Source organism: Anarhichas minor, unplaced genomic scaffold, assembly GCF_050575085.1.
Source record: "Anarhichas minor isolate MPS153535 unplaced genomic scaffold, ASM5057508v1 ptg000073l, whole genome shotgun sequence".
Taxonomy (NCBI): domain Eukaryota; kingdom Metazoa; phylum Chordata; class Actinopteri; order Perciformes; family Anarhichadidae; genus Anarhichas; species Anarhichas minor.
The window spans coordinates 8,928,608-8,937,500 of record NW_027466519.1 but is presented as its reverse complement, the minus strand read 5'-3'; the positions used below and the strand labels follow the sequence as shown (position 1 = coordinate 8,937,500).

Sequence of the window (8,893 nt, the reverse complement as noted above, 5' to 3'; positions counted from 1 at the left end):
TAGAACAAACATTATCGTATAATATTATTTCTGAAGACTAAAGTTATTTATTGTCCCAAATATCGTACATCACAACAGACCCCCACAACCGATGTTTGAACATAGGACAGACACACCGGATGCCAAACTGATCCTGAACTCACAGTCACTGTTGCAATGCAGTTCTTCCCCCAGATGGTATGATAATAATTTTCCTAAGTGACTCCTACCAGAGGGATGGGAGAGTGGTGGTGGCTGGGTTCAGTTGGTGTGGTCTCTACCCTCTGGACCCAATGGCCATTGATGGTCAAGGGTCACTGTCCTGGCCTTGGTGTAGGACCATCCTCACCACCTCCGCCAAACCCATCACCATCTTCCTGGGCTGCGCCTGATGTTACCCACCTCTCCAGACATCCCTATCCCCTGTTGGCCCTGTCATAGAGTGTCGGCGTTAAGCAGCCATCCCCTGAACCCTACCCCAACCCAGAATACCCAGAACCCCCCGTCACCTCCTCCTCCCCCAATAATAAGCCACTCATCCCCTGGTAACATCAGGCCAGATAAGAGTAGATCTGGCCCACCTCCTGGCTGAGGAGGCAGAGGACTGTGCGCTGGCCAAAAGAGGCCGAAGACACCAGCCGGCTAGCCACTTCCCCTACCTGCCGGGCGTCTCGAGGCTGCTCCAGCCACAAGCTCCGGCCTTTCCATCGCTGGCCCCTCAACCTGCTCTGCCCCTTCTGACAAGGTTACAAGGTTTTTGTTTGTCACTGTACAGCAGGGGTCTCAAACTCCCGGCCCGCTGGCCAAATCCGGCCCGCCACGTCATTTTATGTGGCCCGCGAATCCGCCAGCAGAATTAAAAAAAATTAAAATTAAAATAAATTTAAAGTTAGACTTGATAATAAAAATATCCCCTTAGTCGAAATTATGAGATAGAAAGTCGAAGTTATGAGATAGAAAGTCATAAATATGATAGAAAGTCATAATTCTGAGATAGAGATTCAAAATGATGAGATACTTAAACACACAGTCACAGAAGCAGCTCTTTGGCTGGTTGCCCTCCATGTGACATGGAAATGTATTGTGAGTACATTGAAGACTACTTTAAACGTGGCTTTAAAACACATGAAATACTTCACGTGGGATTGTGCAAACGCACCCTTGAAAGGATTTTAAACATTGAACAAAGTTATTGTAATAACTTGTGTTTGATATTTGTCTTTGCTATTTTCTTTAATAGTTTGATCTTTGAGAGAGTAATGTAATTCTTAACCCTAAATTAAAAGGATTTAAGTTATAACAGAAATGTGCTTAAATATATTTTTACATTTATAAACTGCATTTACAATATTTTTACACTTGAATAAACAATAATCAAATGCAGAGACAGTTATTTACCAATATGTTAGGGAGTAGATACATTTACACAGTCTTACACTTACAACCGGCCCTTTGAGGGCGACAGTGATGCTGAAGTGGCCCAGAGTGAAAATGAGTTTGAGACCCCTGCTGTACAAGGTTGCACAATGCAATTTAGATTATAGTCCCAATTTGCTACATAGGAAAGGAAACATAAAAAAAAACATGGGATGTGCCGTACACATCCCATACCAGTTTGTAATGGCTGCAGTCAGGATGCTTTCTATTGCTCTGCTGTAAAAGTTATTAAGAACTTGGCACGGGAATTTTGCCTCCTTAAGTTTCCTTAAGAAATACAGCCATTTATGAGCTTTCTTCGCCAGGATGGAGATATGTGACGATCATGTCAGGTTGTTTGTAATGCTGATTCATAGGAACTTAAAGCTGCTAACTTGTCAATGATGACATCAGTTAGCTGGTTCTTGTGCCTCCCACAGTCCCTGTCTGCCCGCCATCAGCGGCATACTATCACCAATGATCCTGCCTATTGAGGGACATCACCAACTTCACCCAACTCCTGGTCAGCGAGGTAATGATAAAGCCTATCTTTTATACTTTTTGATTCAAATAAATATCTGATTATGACTGATTATGACCTGATTATGACCGACTCATGATGTTTAAGTGTTATCTGAACTACCACTGAGCCACGGAGCGAAGAGGATGTGTCGAAGTCGTGTAACATTCACATTAGTAAATGCTTCACAATAATAAAACCTAAACTTGAGCGAATAGGTACAGTGGGTACGGAAAGTATTCAGTCCCCTTTAAATTTTTCACTCTTTGTTTCATTGCAGCCATTTGCTAAAATCAAAAAAGTTCATTTTATTTCTCATTAATGTACACTCAGCACCCCATCTTGACAGAAAAAAACAGAAATGTAGAAATGTTTGCAAATTTATTAAAAAAGAAAAACTCAAACATCACATGGTCATAAGTATTCAGACCCTTTGCTGTGACACTCATATTTAACTCACATGCTGTCCATTTCTTCTGATCCTCCTTGAGATGGTTCTACTCCTTCATTGGAGTCCAGCTGTGTTTAATTAAACTGATTGGACTTGATTCGGAAAGACACACACCTGTCTATATAAAACCTTACAGCTCACAGTGCATGTCAGAGCAAATGAGAATCATGAGGTCGAAGGAACTGCCCAAGGAGCTCAGAGACAGAATTGTGGCAAGGCACAGATCTGGCCAAGGTTACAAAAGAATTTCTGCAGCACTCAAGGTTCCTAAGAGCACAGTGGCCTCCATAATCCTTAAATGGAAGAAGTTTGGGACGACCAGAACTCTTCCTAGACCTGGCCGTCCAGCCAAACTGAGCAATCGTGGAAGAAGAGCCTTGGTGAGAGAGGTAAAGAAGAACCCAAAGATCACTGTGGCTGAGCTCCAGAGATGCAGTAGGGAGATGGGAGAAAGTTCCACAAAGTCAACTATCACTGCAGCCCTCCACCAGTTGGGGCTTTATGGCAGAGTGGCCCGACGGAAGCCTCTCCTCAGTGCAAGACATATGAAAGCCCACATAGAGTTTGCCAAAAAACACATGAAGGACTCCCAGACTATGAGAAATAAGATTCTCTGGTCTGATGAGACCAAGATTGAACTTTTTGGCGTTAATTCTAAGCGGTATGTGTGGAGAAAACCAGGCACTGCTCATCACCTGCCCAATACAATCCCAACAGTGAAACATGGTGGTGGCAGCATCATGCTATGGGGGTGTTTTTCAGCTGCAGGGACAGGACGACTGCTTGCAATTGAAGGAAAGATGAATGCGACCAAGTACAGAGATATCCTGGAAGAAAACCTCTTCCAGAGTGCTCTGGACCTCAGACTGGGCCGAAGGTTCACCTTCCAACAAGACAATGACCCTAAGCACACAGCTAAAATAACAAAGGAGTGGCTTCGGAACAACTCTGTGACCATTCTTGACTGGCCCAGCCAGAGCCCTGACCTAAACCCAATTGAGCATCTCTGGAGAGACCTGAAAATGGCTGTCCACCAACGTTCACCATCCAACCTGATGGAACTGGAGAGGATCTGCAAGGAAGAATGGCAGAGGATCCCCAAATCCAGGTGTGAAAAACTTGTTGCATCATTCCCAAGAAGACTCATGGCTGTACTAGCTCAAAAGGGTGCTTCTACTCAATACTGAGCAAAGGGTCTGAATACTTATGACCATGTGATATTTCAGTTTTTCTTTTTTAATAAATTTGCAAAAATTTCTACATTTCTGTTTTTTTTCTGTCAAGATGGGGTGTTGAGTGTACATTAATGAGAAATAAAATGAACTTTTTTGATTTTAGCAAATGGCTGCAATGAAACAAAGAGTGAAATATTTAAAGGGGTCTGAATACTTAGTATGCATGCTAGAATATACAACACATGTAGAGAAATACAAATAAAGTAATTCAATAACACTAATTTGTGCAGTAAAAACATTCCATATATAACTAGTGTGAAAAAATACAAATTATTGATATGAAAGATCTGTTTTGTATAGTACCTAGACTTTTTTTTACAGAAGGAAAGACAATAATGATAAGTAAGGATTGACAATCTCTTTTATTGGCCAAGTATGTGTACAATAACAATTTTACAGGGTCTCTTTGAACTGCGCTCAATCTCAGGTTGAACTTCCACGACACAATTTCAGGCACATGCCCGACATGAGTAGTCCTGATCTGTGGAGGGATGGCCTACGCATCCCTGGTGAAACCACAGCGTGCACTCAATCTGAAAGTGAAAAATATTGCCATGAGTATTTTCTTACATTTTGTCTGGTTGACATCACTCATCCAGATTAGGATGTAAAATTAAGCTATTTTAACTTCATTAAACAGTCAGTCCTTATAATCCTGTGCACGCATTGTATGAATCTCAGATACTGTGTGTAAATCTTAGCTGTGTTCCTTCAGCTGCTCCAGTGTCCTCCGAAAGTGCAAAGACATGCAAGTTAGGTGACTTAAACTATACATTTTCAGTCACTGTGGGATTGTGAGTGTTCACCCGGTGATGTTGAGGTAAGGTGCACCCCAGTCTTCCAGCCAAATGTTGTTGGTCAGGATATAAATTAATCTTCTTACCCACTCGTCAATCTCAGCCCCTGAGCTGACAAGCCCGACACAGTTGGGATAGGTCATCTGTAAAAATAATATAGTTATTAATGTTGGTTAATGCCGACACAGAAACTACATTTATGTATACCTGTTACAGTCCTGTATACCTGAGTTATTCAGCAGAGTCACTGCCATTTCCAGCCTCAACTTCGCCACACCCTCACGGTCCACAGGGTACTGAATTGTTTTGTTCAACAATATCTGCTCTGCAAGCTAAAAAGTCCAGATAAATTTAGTCATATAATTTTTTTTATAATGACAGATGGCCACAGAGATAATCACATTGTTACCTTGCACACAAACACACCACATGAAGTGGCATCCACTTGAATGGGATGATCAATTGTGGAGCATGTCCATCTCCCAACTGCTGGACACTTCTTACGGACTAGTGCTCTACAAACACATCACAGATTGATTACAGTTAGCCATTTTTACAAACATAACAATTCAGGATCAGATGAATGATGTTTGATAACAACAAAAAAGGTACTTCACAAGGACACTCTCGTCCAAGCAGTAGTAACAAGGATTATTATTTAATTAGATAGGTGTTGCTCCTTAAAGATTAGCCTAAATGCATGATTTTTTTTTTTCACACATTAAAGCTGATATTTCACGTACCTTGTGACATCTTTGCATTTATTAATCTGCTCGTCAGTGGCTCCAAATGGGTCGAGGTATAACGACCGCATTTCCTTAAGATACATGACAATAGAAATGGAAATACCAATTAAAGCTGCGAGCAGCATTGATCGGGCCCTCGCAACTTCACGCACGTCGAGGGTACTAGCAGGACTCTGGCCATGCATTTCTGTGACCATCACAGTGCGCGAGTTAAACGGTATTTCCTGGTACTGGCAGGACTCTGGGTGACGCGGCCGTGTATTTCTGTGACCATCACACTCTGCTGTGCACGAGTGAGATGATATTTCCTGCGTCGACCAGCAGCGTAGCAAGATCATGTTGCCAGGTCTTAAGCCTCAAATGTTTTGAGTGTACATCCGATACAATCATAAATGTAAGCCTGTTAAGATCATTAAGAAAATAAATATGTGTGTGAATGCGCTTCAGTGTTTGTAACATAACAGACTGTCAGTTTACTGGGATGGGGTTCAACTCCCTGCAGTGTCCTGCTGATTGTATTTGGACTTACCCCATAAGCTCGCGAGCAGAGCTCGAGTCTACAGTCGTGCAATGTCTACAGTGACTGTAGACATTTGCGCGTCCTCATTGGTCAGTTTGACTGTGGACTACCAATTGGATCGGAGGAACCGACTGCAGACCACCAATCACAAGTTGACCTGCAAATCTTGAATACTTCAAGTTAGAGTTGCGAATCTACCCACAGCGTTGACCCTGCAGTAATTCTGGTAAGACTGAAATATTTTTGTCTTTATAATTATTTATACAGAACACTGTTTATACTGCCCAATTGTCTTTTGGTCGGGTGGAAAAAAACGGACATATTGTCAACGTTAGCTAGCTAGCTAAGACTTCGCCGCTAGTTCACGTTTAGCAGCTCTCAATAACATCTCTTCGAAATTGTATTACTGTCAATATCCATTTTATCTTGCCTTAACCCATTAACTCTTGCATATACGGTTCAAATCCTGATGCTCGAGTACGGGCCGGGTCCGGTAAGATAACGTTAACGTTATCTAGCGTCCCTAAATATAACCTCTTAAATCATTATTACGAATGCCAAATATTCTTTGCATCCAAAAACAGTCCCTCATTAATCAATAGATAATCAACTATTAGCCAGTGTTCCAGAGACAGTATTTTTGAGGGTTTAAATTCGTTCTTTTAATAATTTACGTGCTGTCATAAACACCTGCTTGCTCGGGTGTTTATTATCCATCTAACGTTATATTATTAAAGACAAGAGAATGTATGAACTACAAAGACTTCTGTCAGCGTGTTTTTTGTCTCCGTTGCTGTGGTTATGACGGGAATATGGAATAATAGAAGATCCATATTTCTGATGTCTTACTCTTAGTTTTGCCATGAGTAAGAACATGAAACATATCCAAAGGGAACAGTTGATCAAATATCAGAGGAATCAGTCAGTGTTGTAGGCTCAGGAGTTATGAGATATGATATATGAGTTAACGTTATAAGAACTCTCCCTCAGAGATCTCTAATCTGATCTGTAATCAGGGTTGTAATCCTGCTCTGACACTTCTTCCTCCTCTTCCTCCCTGGGTGCTAAGAGGATATCAATGGCCTGTTGTACGTTCATTGTTATATTAGTAATGTATTATTATAATATAACAATATCTAATATTATAATAATAATATTTTGTTGTTGTGGTTTTACTCTACAAGTGTATTTCAGCTACATTTGAACTTACCGCCTTTATATGTCAACTTTTCAACAGGAGGATGCCTGCAGTCCAAACCCCCTTCCTGGCTTCGAAAGGTTGGAAAAGTTCGGCTCTGCTCTGCTGGAGGTCAGCCTGACAGAGGACAAGCTGACTCTCACCACTGAGCAGAGGAACACGGTCCTTGAAGCCTGGAATGCAGTGGAGGAGCACGACAAGCAGCCGCAGCAGTTCAACCAGCTGTACAGAACACACTGGGGCATCACCCTCTGCTGCCACACACAGAGGGACCATCTTGTTGATGCTGCTGTGATCCAGAGGCTGAAGATTGCTAAGCGATACGCACCAGCTCAACAAGACATCAGTGCTCAACAGGCCCATGTACACGCTGGTGAAACTGCTGTGGTCTCACCTCAAGGGTCTCGCAGCAGTCCTGAGAAGAGCACCATCTAGAAGGCCTACGACAGCACCGGATTCTGGTGGAGGATCCAATCCTCTGCAAAGCAGGCATTCCTCTCCCTAAAATAAACATTAAGACAGTACGGGACTTCATACATCGTCAAGAGCGCCTTCTTAACCTGCATGTCACTAAACAGTCCTTCACTGTCACAAAAAACACCTCCATCTCATCTGCTGACCTCCCTCCAGCACCACACCAGCCGGCAGTCCTCCCTCCACCACTCTACTCTCTGATGGAGTATGTGCCCACACCCAGCACGGCAGAGACTAAAGTGTTGAAGAGAAGGACGGACATAATCATGCCACTCTCCCGGCCTCAACCACCACTGCCACTTGTGCTACCGGCAGTTAGAAACACCTCTGCCACCTCTACCATCAGCAGACCTGTGCCCTCCCTCTCTGCATCCACAGCAATCGCTGAGACTGCTGGCCCCTCCACACGGCCATACTGCCTGCTCCTCCTCCTACATCAGTCCCTACTACTCTGCCCACAATGTCTGCTCCTCATGAGTTAAGCCCACCGTCCTGGGCCAGAGCTACGCAGTACAAGCTAAAGAGTCTGGAACAGCCCTCTGCAGTAGGAGTGAAGGTGTCACGAGTGCAGAATCTCTCTGTCTGTACATGCTGTGGCCAACCGACCCAGGGACAAAAAGTACAACAGAAAGGCTTTCTGGCCTGTAAAAATGATGTCAACATCAAAAGGTCTGGACAACACAGTGTACGACAGCTACGAACACTTCACTTCTGTTGTGGACAAGGTGGAGCGATGAGCTGTAGACACCCTGTATATATGTTTAAATACTCATGCATTGTAAATAGTTTAGATCTTCATGTACATATTGTAGTCTTCTATTTTATGACTGCACTGTTTTTTCTGATTGTTCTCCATTTCATGCACTGTATTCAATAAAGTGTTAAGTGTTACAGTAACATCGAGTTGTAGAATATCAATTAATGAATGCAACAACAGGGGTGCGTTTGTTTTCATCAACAACAGGGACACGGATATATAGAGTTCCAGATTACTTGCATGTCAGTGCACATGCCTATATTACAATGATATCAGATCATTTTGCAATAGAAACATTAAACAGCCTCAGAAAATATAAAACTACTTCTAATTAGCCTCCCAGGTGTCATAAAGGAATTTAAAAAGACAGTGACAAACGGCATTCTCTCACATGTATAATTTTGATTTGGAATAAGATGCATTTTATTGAAAAAAGACCTGAATAAATTACATGAATTATGTAGCATTATGTAGACACAAATGTACTTGAGATTCTCTATTTATAGCGTCATTCTATTATAGCTTCAACAGGTATCACAATAAATAGCTAATTACAATCTGAAATGGACAATTTTACACACATGGAATCAATCCAGATGATGACAACAGTGTCTGCAACATCTACTTTGAAAGGAGGTGAGGCGTGTGCTAGACTCCTCCTGTGGACTCCTTCATATTCCACACGTGGGAATCTTGTGTGCATATTTTTCTCTCCTGTAAACACAAAGAAAGTCTTAAAGATCTTTACGTATGAAGGGACACGTCTAGCAGCTGGTGGACCAATGTGCATATTTCTATTT

General features: G+C 42.3%; 1 protein-coding gene and 1 long non-coding RNA gene across 3 annotated transcripts in view; both read left to right on the top strand.

The window, feature by feature from the left end:
• The window catches only part of thap1 (THAP domain containing, apoptosis associated protein 1), a 14,884-nt gene extending 12,894 nt beyond the window's left edge, over positions 1-1,990 (top strand). Inside the window, exons 3-4 of one of the 2 annotated variants that reach the window (XR_012947817.1) lie at positions 1-724; positions 1,836-1,990. The exon at positions 1-724 is cut by the window's left edge and continues 1,312 nt beyond it. The gene's annotated coding sequence lies outside the window, so the exon portion shown is untranslated. The other variant, XM_076079485.1, reaches the window with a different exon arrangement.
• A 3,853-nt stretch (positions 1,991-5,843) lies between these two features.
• LOC142935536 (uncharacterized) lies at positions 5,844-8,233 on the top strand. Its single transcript, XR_012947866.1, has 2 exons — positions 5,844-5,890; positions 6,902-8,233. It is a non-coding gene; the product is annotated as an uncharacterized LOC142935536 (long non-coding RNA).
• Positions 8,234-8,893: the final 660 nt, after the last annotated feature.